Raw genomic sequence first — 11,944 nt, forward strand, 5'->3', positions numbered from 1 at the left:
TAGGCCCTGAGATTACAAGTAATATGTGATAATTTATAGTTTAGTTTTCCTTATAGTTTAGCTACATCTTCTCCTTTAAACTATCAGCTTTTTTTTTGTTATTCCTTAGGTTGCTCTGTAAATCGACGTTGGGTTTTTGAAAGGAGCTAGATAAATAATAATAATAATAATAATAATAATAATTATTATTATTATTATTATAAATGAAAATTTGACAGTGTAGTGTATATAAATGAATTATATAAAAAAATGTAAAATGTAATAATAAAAGAATCATATGAAAAAAATTCACATGAAAATAAATAATATAAATACATGTAAAATTAATAATTTTGGGAAAAAAATCAGGTGAAAATAAATGAATCATATGTAAAAATTATTCATGTGAAAAGAATGACATAAACATAAATGAATCCTGTAAAAAATGAATCATTTGTAAAGAATCATATGTGAAAATGAACTGTGTCAATATGAATAAACTGTGAAAAAAATATGTTAAAATAAATGAATCATCTAAAAATCATATGAATTATGAATGAACATAAATGAAACAAATAAATTATTCATGTGGAAAAAAAGTCATGTGGAAAAATAAAAATACGGACAAAGTCCTCAAGTGAAAATGTGTGAATGATAACATGTGAAGTGACTAAAAACATGTGTAAATTTCACACGTGAATCATGTTGAAGTTTGTGTGACTTTTGTGTAATGAGGTACTGGGTTAGGAGTGAGCAGTAAACTAGCTCAGAACCTGAACTTTCCCTTAAAAATTCCCTATCTAAAATTATCCTACTGTGGGTGGTCAAGCTTGAGGGAAAATCCTCTTCCTGTTCTGTCATATACTGTGTGAATGTATGCGACCAAACGGTTTCATAAAACTTTATTTTCGTTATATTTTCTTGTTAGTCCAAGCTGAAATGATCCTGAGCTCAGCATTATGCAAACATGATCATACATAAGCTCAGCGCCTTCATGAGTGAATCTCTGACCATTACACAAGCTTGTGCATTAATCCTTAACAGAAAATGACCCATTATCAGTGAGCTAAGTGCAGGAAGAGAAGGCAGCTGTATACACAGCGAGCACACACACAGCTCAGGACTGCTGAGAAGCTGAGACAGAAGCAGCAGCAGCAGCAGAAGCAGCTTAAACCTGAACCCCATACATCACTGTGCACTCAGCATTAACAGCATTTTTCCTCGTTGTGCTTTCGATGCTGGTATTGGGCATCTTTATCTACACGGAGCTAGCTCCATTACCTGTTATTTATTCATAAGGCCTTATTGCAGACATTACCACTTTACATTCCATCTTTATTACCAGTCAGGAATGAGGTTTATTTTATTGGCGTAGTAGGTTATATGCCATAAACAGGGCACGGCTGGAAATGAGACACCACCCACAGCTCATTCTCTTTATTCTTTTTGTTACATGAAATGCATTTTTGGCTAAAAGACAACATTTCATTTTATTCTTTTATTTTTCTCATTTGTTTTTTTTTCTTATACTCTATGGATTGTTCACTGTTTTATTCTTTTTTGCTCAAAATTCACATTATTCACACATTATTCAGACTACAAATGTAACTACAGACTTAAGATCTATTCTAAAGCTACATAAGAGTTACACATGGGACAGAGTTATCCTAAAACAGAGCGGTGTCTCAGTTACATACAAAACTGACCTTGGACATGGACATTTTTGTTGCACGAGCAAGGAGCAGTATTAAGTCCAGCAGTACTATCTGATAGTTTGACGCACCCACAATATGTCATGCTGAAATTTTATTTTGAGACAGTATCTTAATCAGAGTTATTGCTTAATCTTGAAGACATAATGTTTTATTGATAAATTTATGAATAACTACTAGAGCACACTATAAACAAACAAAATGAAAAATAATAGGGTGTCCTGGATCAAGTGCTATTTTATCAGATAATAAGAGTGGAAGTCATTTTCTTAAATGAAACCAAATTTGCTGTGATAAATGTGATAATTACAACTTGGACTATTTATGCAGCAATGTACTAGGCTCCTCTCAGATGGTTATTTCAATTATTATCATCTCATTCATTTAATCTATAAGTCTTTTTATTTTTAAATCATTTTTTAAAATCGTCTCTTGTTTTCGCTTACAGTGTATTACATTTGACGGCAAAGAAAATAAACGCTATTTTCTTCTTCAGTCCATTTTCTATCTCTGACTTTTTTTTTCAAGCTTAAAGGTAAGTTTAAAGGTGATGGTTTAAACACTAAAGAAAAATCTGGCAACATCAGAAGTGTGAACTACATGAAGGTGATTTGTATGATTGAATGTGAAGCGCAGAATATTAATTTAAGTAGGTGCATAATCTGAGTCTGAGTATGCACAATAATTGTGTTTTGTTTGCATATCAAACAGCAATTGGAAAATATTAATAAATCTGTGTCTAACATTTTATTATATATAGTTTTGAAAACAACACATTATCTTGATCAGCCTCAGCTGGGTCATCTGGGTGAGGGTGTCTGACGATGAAAGGCTTAAAACACCTTGTCACCCCAGGAACATCACTGATAATGTGTCTGAGAGCATCGGAAGATGTGTTAAACAATGTTTTACCTGGCTAGCTCAGTGACCTCCAGGAAAAGACTGGATGATGACTATGAAAGTGCAGTGATGATCGGAGATATGGTTGACAGCTCGGAAAGGGTTAGCTACCCAAGGTGCATCTTCAGTGAGGAAGAACCCAAAGCCTACTATGTCAGTTCCCAAGAAACAATACACCCAGGGGAGCCTGAGAGGGGGGAGGATGAGAACCCTGGCCAGATGGACCCTACAATGATGACCTATGTTAATGAATGGCCACAAGTTGCTTCAGGCCATGATGAGGTGCTTGAACAAGGAGCAAGGGTAGCAGCACACAGGGGAAAACCCTGGTGAGATGCAGGAAGAACCAGGCCTGGAGTCAACCCACATAGCCAAATTCGAAGCCCAAGCATGACTTTGAGCAGCAACAAGTGAAGTGGTCTTCAGTTAGACGAGGATGGGGACAGGATTCTTGAGACATCAAGCGGAGATGATAAAAAGATAAAGTTCATGTCCAGCATCATCATAAGTCTAGCGGCAGAGAGATTTGGATTACAGGAGAAGAACCTATGTGCCCTATGTGAAGAACCATAGCGCCAAAAAAAAAAAAAAAAAATCAGTCAGCTGTGGCACAAGCTGAACTCACTGAATTAACAGTTCAAGCATGCTGAGGAGGTGGAGACACAAACCTTGGCAGAGTTACATAACGTCACCAGGAAGAAGCTCCTGACTTTCTGTAGGGCAGAATGGCACAGGCGGCAAGGCAGGGACAGGGTAAGTAGGAGAGCTGCATTCATGGCTGATCCATTCAACTTCACCAAGAAGCTACTTGGTCAGAAATGGAGTGGGAAGCTAGCCTGCCCTTCCAAGGAGATGGACCCAGACAAAAAGAGACAGCTGGAGCTTGGTGAGTGCAAAACATTGATCTGTCCTCTGAATCTGACAATAGAGCACCCACCTGGCAAGAGATGTCCAACATCGTTAGAGTGGCAAGATCAAGCTCAACATCAGGACCAAGTGGTATCCTTTACAAGGTGTACAAGAGATACCCCAGACTGCTGCAAAGACTTTGGAAGATCCTCCAGGCTATCTGGAAGAGGGGGAAGGTAGTCCAGCAATGGAGATTTGCAGAAGGTTCTGGATTCTGAAAGAGGAGAACTCCGAAAACATCCAGCAATCCAGAGTCATCTCATTGCTGAGCGTGGGGAAAGATATTTTTCAGTATCCTTGCCTGGCATCTTACTGAATATCTCCTCAGGAATGCTTACATCAACAACTCTGTGCAGAAAGAGGGTGGGGGTGGGGGGGGGGGGGGGGGGTCAACCCACGTTCCAGGTTGCTTGGAGCATAGAGGTGTGCTCAACCAGCTGATCAGAGAGGCAAGAGAGAACAGAGGGGATCTCTCAGTGTTATGGTTGGATCTTAAAAACACACAAGGGTCAATACCCCATAAGCTGGTCTGAATTACCCTGGAATGACACCGTGTCCCAAGTAACATCAGGAACTTCATTCTAGATTACTACTCACACTTTATGCTGAGAGTATCCTCAAGGACAGCTTCATCTTCATGGCATTGTTTGGAGAAGGTAATTATCACAGGATGCACTGTCTCGTTTGTCCTCTTCTCCCTAGGAATGAACATGGTGGCAAAGTTAGCTGAGGTAAAGTGCAGGGAACCTGTGACCAAATCTGCTGTCCAACAACCACCAGTCACAACTAAGACATCTCCAGGATGTAGATGAATTCTGCAGGAACTGGAGCAACTCATTGCGTGGACAAGGATGAATTTCAACCCCAAGAAATCTAGTTCCCTTGTGCTCAGAGGTGGTAAGGTGGTCGATCAGGGCCAGTTCATGGTGGGAGGAACCTCCATACCAAGCCTGATGGAGAAGCCTGTGAAGAGCATTGGCAAAATGTTTAACAGCCTTGTACAGGAAGAAGAACAGGCTGAAACTCCCTCTTAGTTCAACCACAGAGGAGTTCATGGTCACCCATGCAAGGGAAGTGCTGCAATATGGAGAGTCCAGTGACCTCAAGGTCTCTCAAGCCGGCACTGTGATGAAGACAGGCAGGAAGTGGAAGGCCAAGGATGCAGTGGAGCAGGCAGAGGCAAGACTGTGCCAAAGAGTACTGGTAGGCTCAGTGAGTACCAGACGAGCGGGATTGGGGTTGTTCCCCAAGCCCCACTATGACAAAGTCCATGGAAAGTAGAGGCAGCAGATGATCCAACAGGAGACGAGAGTGGCAGTAGACGAGGTCCGTGCCAGTAAGTCAGCTGGAATGCAGCAGCAGGGAGCAAGGTAGGATCACACAGTCGAGCATAACATTACATGGGGGGACTTATGGTGTGCAGAACCCGAGCAAATTAAGCTCTTCATTTGATCAGTCTATGATGTTTTACCCAGACTTGCAAACCTGCACCTCTGGGGGAAGGCCAAGGCACCTTTTTGCAGCCTGTGCAAAGGCAAGGGGACTGTAGAGCACATCCTGAGTAGCTGCCCAAAAGCCCTGGGAGAAGGTCATTATTGCTGGTGCCATGACTATGTGCTGAAGGCAGTGGCTGAGACCGTTTGCACAGCTATCCCCTACATAGGCAGGGGAGAGGCCTCAGACCCTAAGTCAAGCTCCAACAGACCTCCTCAGCATGGCTACCGACAGGCAGTTAAGTGTCGACCTAGGGCGGTAGCTCAAGTTCCAGGCCCACATAGTCATGACCTCTTTGAGGTGAGATGTAATACTGCTGTCTGAGTCAGCTAGACAGGTGATTATCTTGGAACTAACTGTCCCCTGGGAAGACAGGATGGAGGAGGCATATAAGAGGAAGAGGGCCAAATACCAGGCCCTTGTCGATGATTGCCACAGAGCAGACTGGAAGGCAAAATGTTTGCCCATTGAGGTAGGCAGCTGTGTCGAACAAATGAAATGAAATCTGTTGTTCATTTGTAAAGTTCTAGCATTTTAAAGTTTGAGTAACCCTACAAATGGGGAAAAGAAGAAAATTGGATTTAAAGAACATTCAATTGCAGTTCCAGTGAAAGTCATCAACACACTGTCTAAAATGAATGACTATTTATTGATTTCATTTGCATTTGTAAAATTGACTGTTTACAATGGAAAATGAGTAATTACTTTAATGATAAGCATTATACATCATTTTTCAAAGTAAAAACTTCTCTTTGGTCAGATTTTTTTTGTCTTTTTGGTTCTGATTGGTTTTCCCACAGTGTCACACAAAGGTCATGCATTATCTAAAAACCCTACCTATGTAAACCCAAATCTCTTTTTTTTGTCAGTTTGTAATTTAATTTCTTTTTTTAAATTTTGGCACACATTTTACCACTGGGCCTGAAAAATTTCCCATTTTCTCAGAGCTCTTACTCATTGACTTATTCATTTATTTATTAAAGATATTACACTGTCCTTGTATAATCTTACAAATACCAGACACATGCAGTCTTGTATCCAGTTTTCCTGAAAAATCAAGTTTTAAAGACTTTCCTGCATATTTTCACTGATGCGCTAAAAGATGACCTAGATAATAATGACAACAAACACAATAACATGCACAAATCTCTCAATCTAATCTCAAGTCTTATTCCTTGAACCATTTTATTGGAATGCACATCAGTAGATAATCTTCTTTATAAATATCCGTATTGTGACTTAATTGGGTAATGCTAAAATTTACCACCAATTAATTTTAAAATGATTGTGTTTTCCATAAATGTAAGCATAAATATGTAATGGCTCTTGAATAAGTCATGGTCAACAGTGGCATATATTTTATTCATTGGGATGTGATTTGATGACTTGTTTTTTTTTTTTTCCTGCAAAGTCCTTCAACTCTGCCAGCAGTTCCATTGGCATCGTAACTTTTGGAGGTGCTGGTGGTTGAGTTTTTGAGTCTTTGTTAATCAAGCCATTAATATATAAAATGATGAAACCTTTACCTGGTCCCAGTGGTTTTGGGCTTTCATGTTGTTGTGCTGTTGTTGTTTTGGGCTCTTCATCCCATATTAATGCCATTCCGTGTGAACTCAGAGATGGCAGCCTGCCTGGTAACTCATATGCTTGTTCTCTGATGGCATCTGTCGAAATATGCTCCCTGAATATCGGTACATACCCTGTGGGAAAAACACAGGAGCTCAAACTTCTTACTGAGAGGGGCGTAAGCGGTTTCCTAACTGGGGCACTTGCTCGGAAAATGGGGGATTTGCGGGTGGAGGCAGAGAGAGAGCAGGATAGAAATGAACGGCCATTTTGATTGTCTGCATGTACTGTATACTGTGATTAGCATACACACTCACTCTGAGCACTTCTAATCGCCCATTCACTTTAAGACTCAGCGACGTAAGTATTATATTTATTTAAGTATTAAATATTTATACTGGGAAAGTTAAGCATATTCAGAGTCGGATTATAAGCTTTTTGGTCCTTTATTTTGATTTGTATAATTAATAAAACAGTGCCAAAATTTTTGTTAATTCAGTGTGCTTTCTTATAAAGAAAACATGCCCATGGATTGAAGGATAATCTGACCAAGCACTCATCTGCCATGTTTACAGCTCAATTTAAGTTAATTAATACCTTTATCCATAAAATTGTTGGTCCTTGAGAAAGTATCTCAGATAAAGATGTGTCTTCTTCAACACAACTTAAAACTGTTTTAAGCAAACTCCAGTGCCATTTGTGTCTTATCATGATTGTTTTTTGTGAAAAGAAGCGGAAATGTACGGATCTTGGCTTGTATGTTCTACTGTATGTATGAAAGTTCATAGCTTTACAATTCAGTACGAAAGTTATCATCTCCGTGATCTCTTTGTGAAACCCTGGGAGAATCCTGCAACAAGATAACAATCCAGCCATGAGGCAAAATTAACAGAAGATTTTTTTTTGGAAGGAAGCAAAATAAAGAATGACAAACACATTCTCCAGAACACATTTGCAAAAGGTTGACTGTGGCAGACTGAACATGTGGCTGTGTTATGAAACAGAGATGTCTGAAAATATTACAGTTGAATAAATCTAAAAGATGTTCAAAGGATATGAATGAGGATGGAGGCAGTTATGAAGGCGAAGGGTGGGTGTCCAAGTTTTTAGACAATATTTCAGTCTTTTCTTTTTAGCAGTGATAAGCCGGCATTTGCTAACCAGGTTCTTTTTTCTGCTAGACAACAATAAGACAAAAAATACAGCTTGTCATGTTAGTGAGAAACCAGAAAACAAAAACTTTTCTGTCCTGAAGACTTGCCAGAAGCAGAAAGCATATGACCACTACAAAGCATAGACACCTTTCAACACCCTGCAGACTCCTTCCATAAATGTTAAATAAACTACATCTACTTATATAAAATTTCAACTAAAGTTTAAGAGAAGACATGTGATAGATGCAGTATATCCAAAAACTTGTAGTGTCTTGTCTTAAATAAAAAAAAGAGACTTTTAATTGACCTTTACCTATACACAGTGGTATATTATATATCTTACATCGTTATTGAATTTCTCACTATATTTATTATGTTTGGGAAAATCAATATAATGTTCACTCAAAAATAGCTGAAAGTGCCAGTAAACCCGTTTAAAATGGATTCCTGGCTTCAGGCCACCAAACCAGCTGGGTAGTGTTAAGAGAATTCACTGCTCATATTACTTCCCGACGTCAGGTTTTGTTAGGTTTTACTCCCGGAGCCGTGCTATAAGAAGATACTGTGGTGTACGTTTGTTACATTAGTGTTTGCTATTATCTTGCTGCGAGACACAGCAGGTCAAAGGTCATGAGAAGTGTTGCTGCTATCTCTTCTACAGTGCAGGGGAGAGGTTATGTTCAAGACGCCAGACTGACATCCTTATCTGCTTTGTGATTTAGAATAAAGACATTTTAATTCATTTGGCAGCTAGAGTTTGTGGTAAAAATCATTTCATGGCACACTCTTGACAGCTGATTCTTTAAAAATTCTTTAAATAATTATATAGTGAAGTTTTCTGTAAGGAGATATTTATTGGTTTGTGGAAGGAGTCTCCAGTGTCAGCGATTTGTAACGGTCAGTAAGTTTTCCACCATGGGAAAGTCTTCACGTTTTGGATTGTCTGTAACATGACACAAGCTGTTTTTTTTTTTTTTGTCATATTGACTTCAAGAGAGAGAGACAGAAGAGAGGCTGGTGAGGGACCAACATTCCACACCATTAAACATAACTATAAAGGGACAAAAAGTACAACGTGTCATTCTTTAATACAATAAAATTTGTAACTGTTGGAAAGTTGCTGTGGTACAAGAGGAATAAAACACTTCAGGAGGTGCTGATATTGGACAATAATCAACTTCAGGGTGGGAAGTTAATTATTGTATAACAAGTTTGTATAACATCACATCCTGTAGTGTTTTATTCCTTAATTAGCAATGCAAGAGCAAAGAAAAACGTCTTTATTGGAGTAATATGTAGCTAAAGATTTTGTAATATTCACTCAAAAATGTTCTCTTTACCATTTAGTAATTTCTTTTTGTCCCGAAATGGCAGAAACAAGTTTCCACAGATGTAATACCTGCCCTTCAGTCATAATAATAATAATTTACACACAATTGACTTTCAAAGCTGCAGTAAATCACACAGCTGGTGCCAAATCAATCTATCAGCCCTGTATTTTTCACTTTTACATAAAAACGCCTCAAATTGCATATCTATAAAAGCAAAACAGACTAGACGTGCCATTTTGTCGATTTGAAAGATGTGCTGTCCTCTGGTAGTAAATCAAATTGGACATATTTTGCAGGTGTTCTCAGGTTCTGAGGGGTTTTTTTTACACACAGGCAAGCCTTCGGTAAATCAGAGCCTGCTGGCTCCTAACCTCACATGTTTTAAAAGCCCTGTCAGCCTCTTAAAGATAGTGGGAGTGTAATTAGACCCAACACACATTCCTGCAGCACTCCACCCTCTTGTCAGACATGTTCAGCGCTGGAGCTGATAAGAGCTGAGTGCATGTCCATATCTGGAGTGCGGGATCTGCGTCATTACTAAAATAAACATCGAGCAGACACCTCAGGCTGTACATCCTCCAGGAAATAATTTCTACAATCATGACTACCACTGACATCAGGCAGACACTGTACTGACTTTTTTTTTTTTTTTTTTTTTTTTACTACAGCACATTTACGGCAAACTGAGTCTCTTGGCTGAAAGCTTAATGATGTTCCTCAGAGAACAGGGCCTCTGGCATGCCTGCAGAAATCTGGACTGTTTGGACCTCAGCTTTCATAGACAATACTCTCTGTACAAGGAAATGTAATTAAAGCCTATCTGATGTAAAAGGGAAAATATTTGACAGATTTGTAGTCACAAATGTAGATTTACAGTGATGCCTGGATTCTATATTAATTTGGAGGATTAACATCTATCAGTGGAAACTTAAAAAATGGAACTATTTGGGTTGATGCATTAAGTCTCATTGGGGCAAACGCACACACACACACACACACACACTTAAAGGCATCTGTTTTTCATGCCCATAAGGCACTACTGGCTTCATGATGTGTTTCTTCTGAATTGGAAATCAAACCAAAAAACACTAAACTTATGGTTCTGTACTTTGTTTGGACAATGTGTGTGCTCAGTATATCTAGTTTTAGTTTCTCCTCCAAAAGCATTTTGGGAAAATAAAGGATGGCAGAGTAAATAACCCACCTTGTTCATGTTCATGACACATCAGTATTTCTTCTCAATCACTACTGATTAGTTTCACAAATTAGAAGCTGATGAATGTAAGCACTTTAATCTTTTAATCTTTATTAAAATCCAAAACAATAAGCAGAATCATGTTCAGAAAATAGGCAGAAGTTAGAAAAAGCGATGTGTAAACACCAGAAAAAAAAAAGCACTGGAAAAAAACACCGGAAAACAATCCAAAAGTAACACTCGGAGAAAATTGCTAAACCTCACAAAGAGTGCATATGTGAATGCGTATTTTAAATAAGTAGAGTGATTGAGAGAAAACTGAAAGCAGGAGTGTTAGAGGTCAGGTGAGTGTGAGCACTGGAAATTCTGGACTGGATTGTGAATGGAGTGATGACGTGTTAAGGATGCGTTTGAAAAAAATATCAGCCCAAGTAGAGATCAAATCTAGGGGGCGTGTCACTCTGCTGAATCACCTGATAAGACTGTGACTGATAGGCTGCACGAATCTACGGTCTGAGATAGAAGGAAATCAGCCCCAGCCCCACTTCTCACTTCTTCATACCATTCTCTGTGCTTTTCTTATGATGGTTAGTGGTGCTGTTGTGCTCAATTTTACAAAAATCCAAACTACTCCACTTTAAGCTATTTATTAACAGCAAATAATCTAAAGTGGATGCCAAAAAAATCAATCTTATATTGATCTGTTTTTATCTTTGAAAGACAGGAGGGTCTTAGCCCTGCTGAAACATTTATAGCAGCCTACTGGCCTACTCATTTTGGTCAAACATTCTTAGCATAAGTTTTATTGACATTTCCCTGCAATATTTCTCATGACAGCATAATGTTCTCTAAAGATGTTTCCATGACCTCTCTTAGCTCCATAAAACCACATGCCATTAGGACAACCACGTTTCTACCATGACCTCCTTCACTTTCTATGAAGCACATGTTCATAAGTCATTATCACTGTGTTAATAATTCTTTGTAGGTTTTAAGCATTTTGTAAATGCTAATATCAACTCTAAGAATGTACTAATGTAATATAATAATTTCTTGATAACTTATAAAAAGGTATAATTCTAAATTATGTCACTGTTCATTATAATAACAAGTGCTACAAAACAAAACACCAAGCCTTTTTTTTTATTTTAACTTTTTAAACTACAATAATGTGTCCATATGTGTTTTTGTAATTAATCTGGAATTAAATGTTTCCATATTCCATTACAGGAATAAAGTTAATTGTGTCGAATTATACTGTTTCTTAAGATTATCATTTAACTTATGATTCACTTGTTTATATATATCACCTCTGTGGTTGGGGGTTCGAACTCTGTATGTTCTCCCTGTGCTTTGGGGGTTTCCTCCAGGTACTCTGGTTTCCTCCCCCAGAACAAAGACATCCGTTGTAGGCTGATTAGCATTTCCAAATTGTCCGTAGTGTGTGATTGTGCCCTGCAATGGGTTGGCACCCCTTCCAGGGTGTCCCCTGTCTTGTGCCCCGAGTTCCCTGGGATGGGCTCCAGGCTCCCCACAACACTGTGTAGGATAAGCATGGATCTATCTATCTATCTATCTATCTATCTATCTATATATATATCTATATATATATATATATAATAATTATTATTTTTCTTCACTGGTCATTATAAAGGTTATGAAGTCCATCACATGGTATTATAATGAATGAATGAAAGTAATGAA

The 11,944-nt window shown here is 38.4% G+C and overlaps 1 pseudogene; it reads left to right on the forward strand.

Moving 5' to 3' along the window:
* The first annotated feature begins 2,594 nt into the window (after positions 1 to 2,594).
* On the forward strand, positions 2,595 to 5,496 carry LOC113541274 (uncharacterized; annotated as a pseudogene).
* The last annotated feature ends 6,448 nt before the right edge of the window (positions 5,497 to 11,944 follow it).

Source organism: Pangasianodon hypophthalmus, chromosome 3 (assembly GCF_027358585.1).
Source record: "Pangasianodon hypophthalmus isolate fPanHyp1 chromosome 3, fPanHyp1.pri, whole genome shotgun sequence".
Lineage (NCBI taxonomy): Eukaryota > Metazoa > Chordata > Actinopteri > Siluriformes > Pangasiidae > Pangasianodon > Pangasianodon hypophthalmus.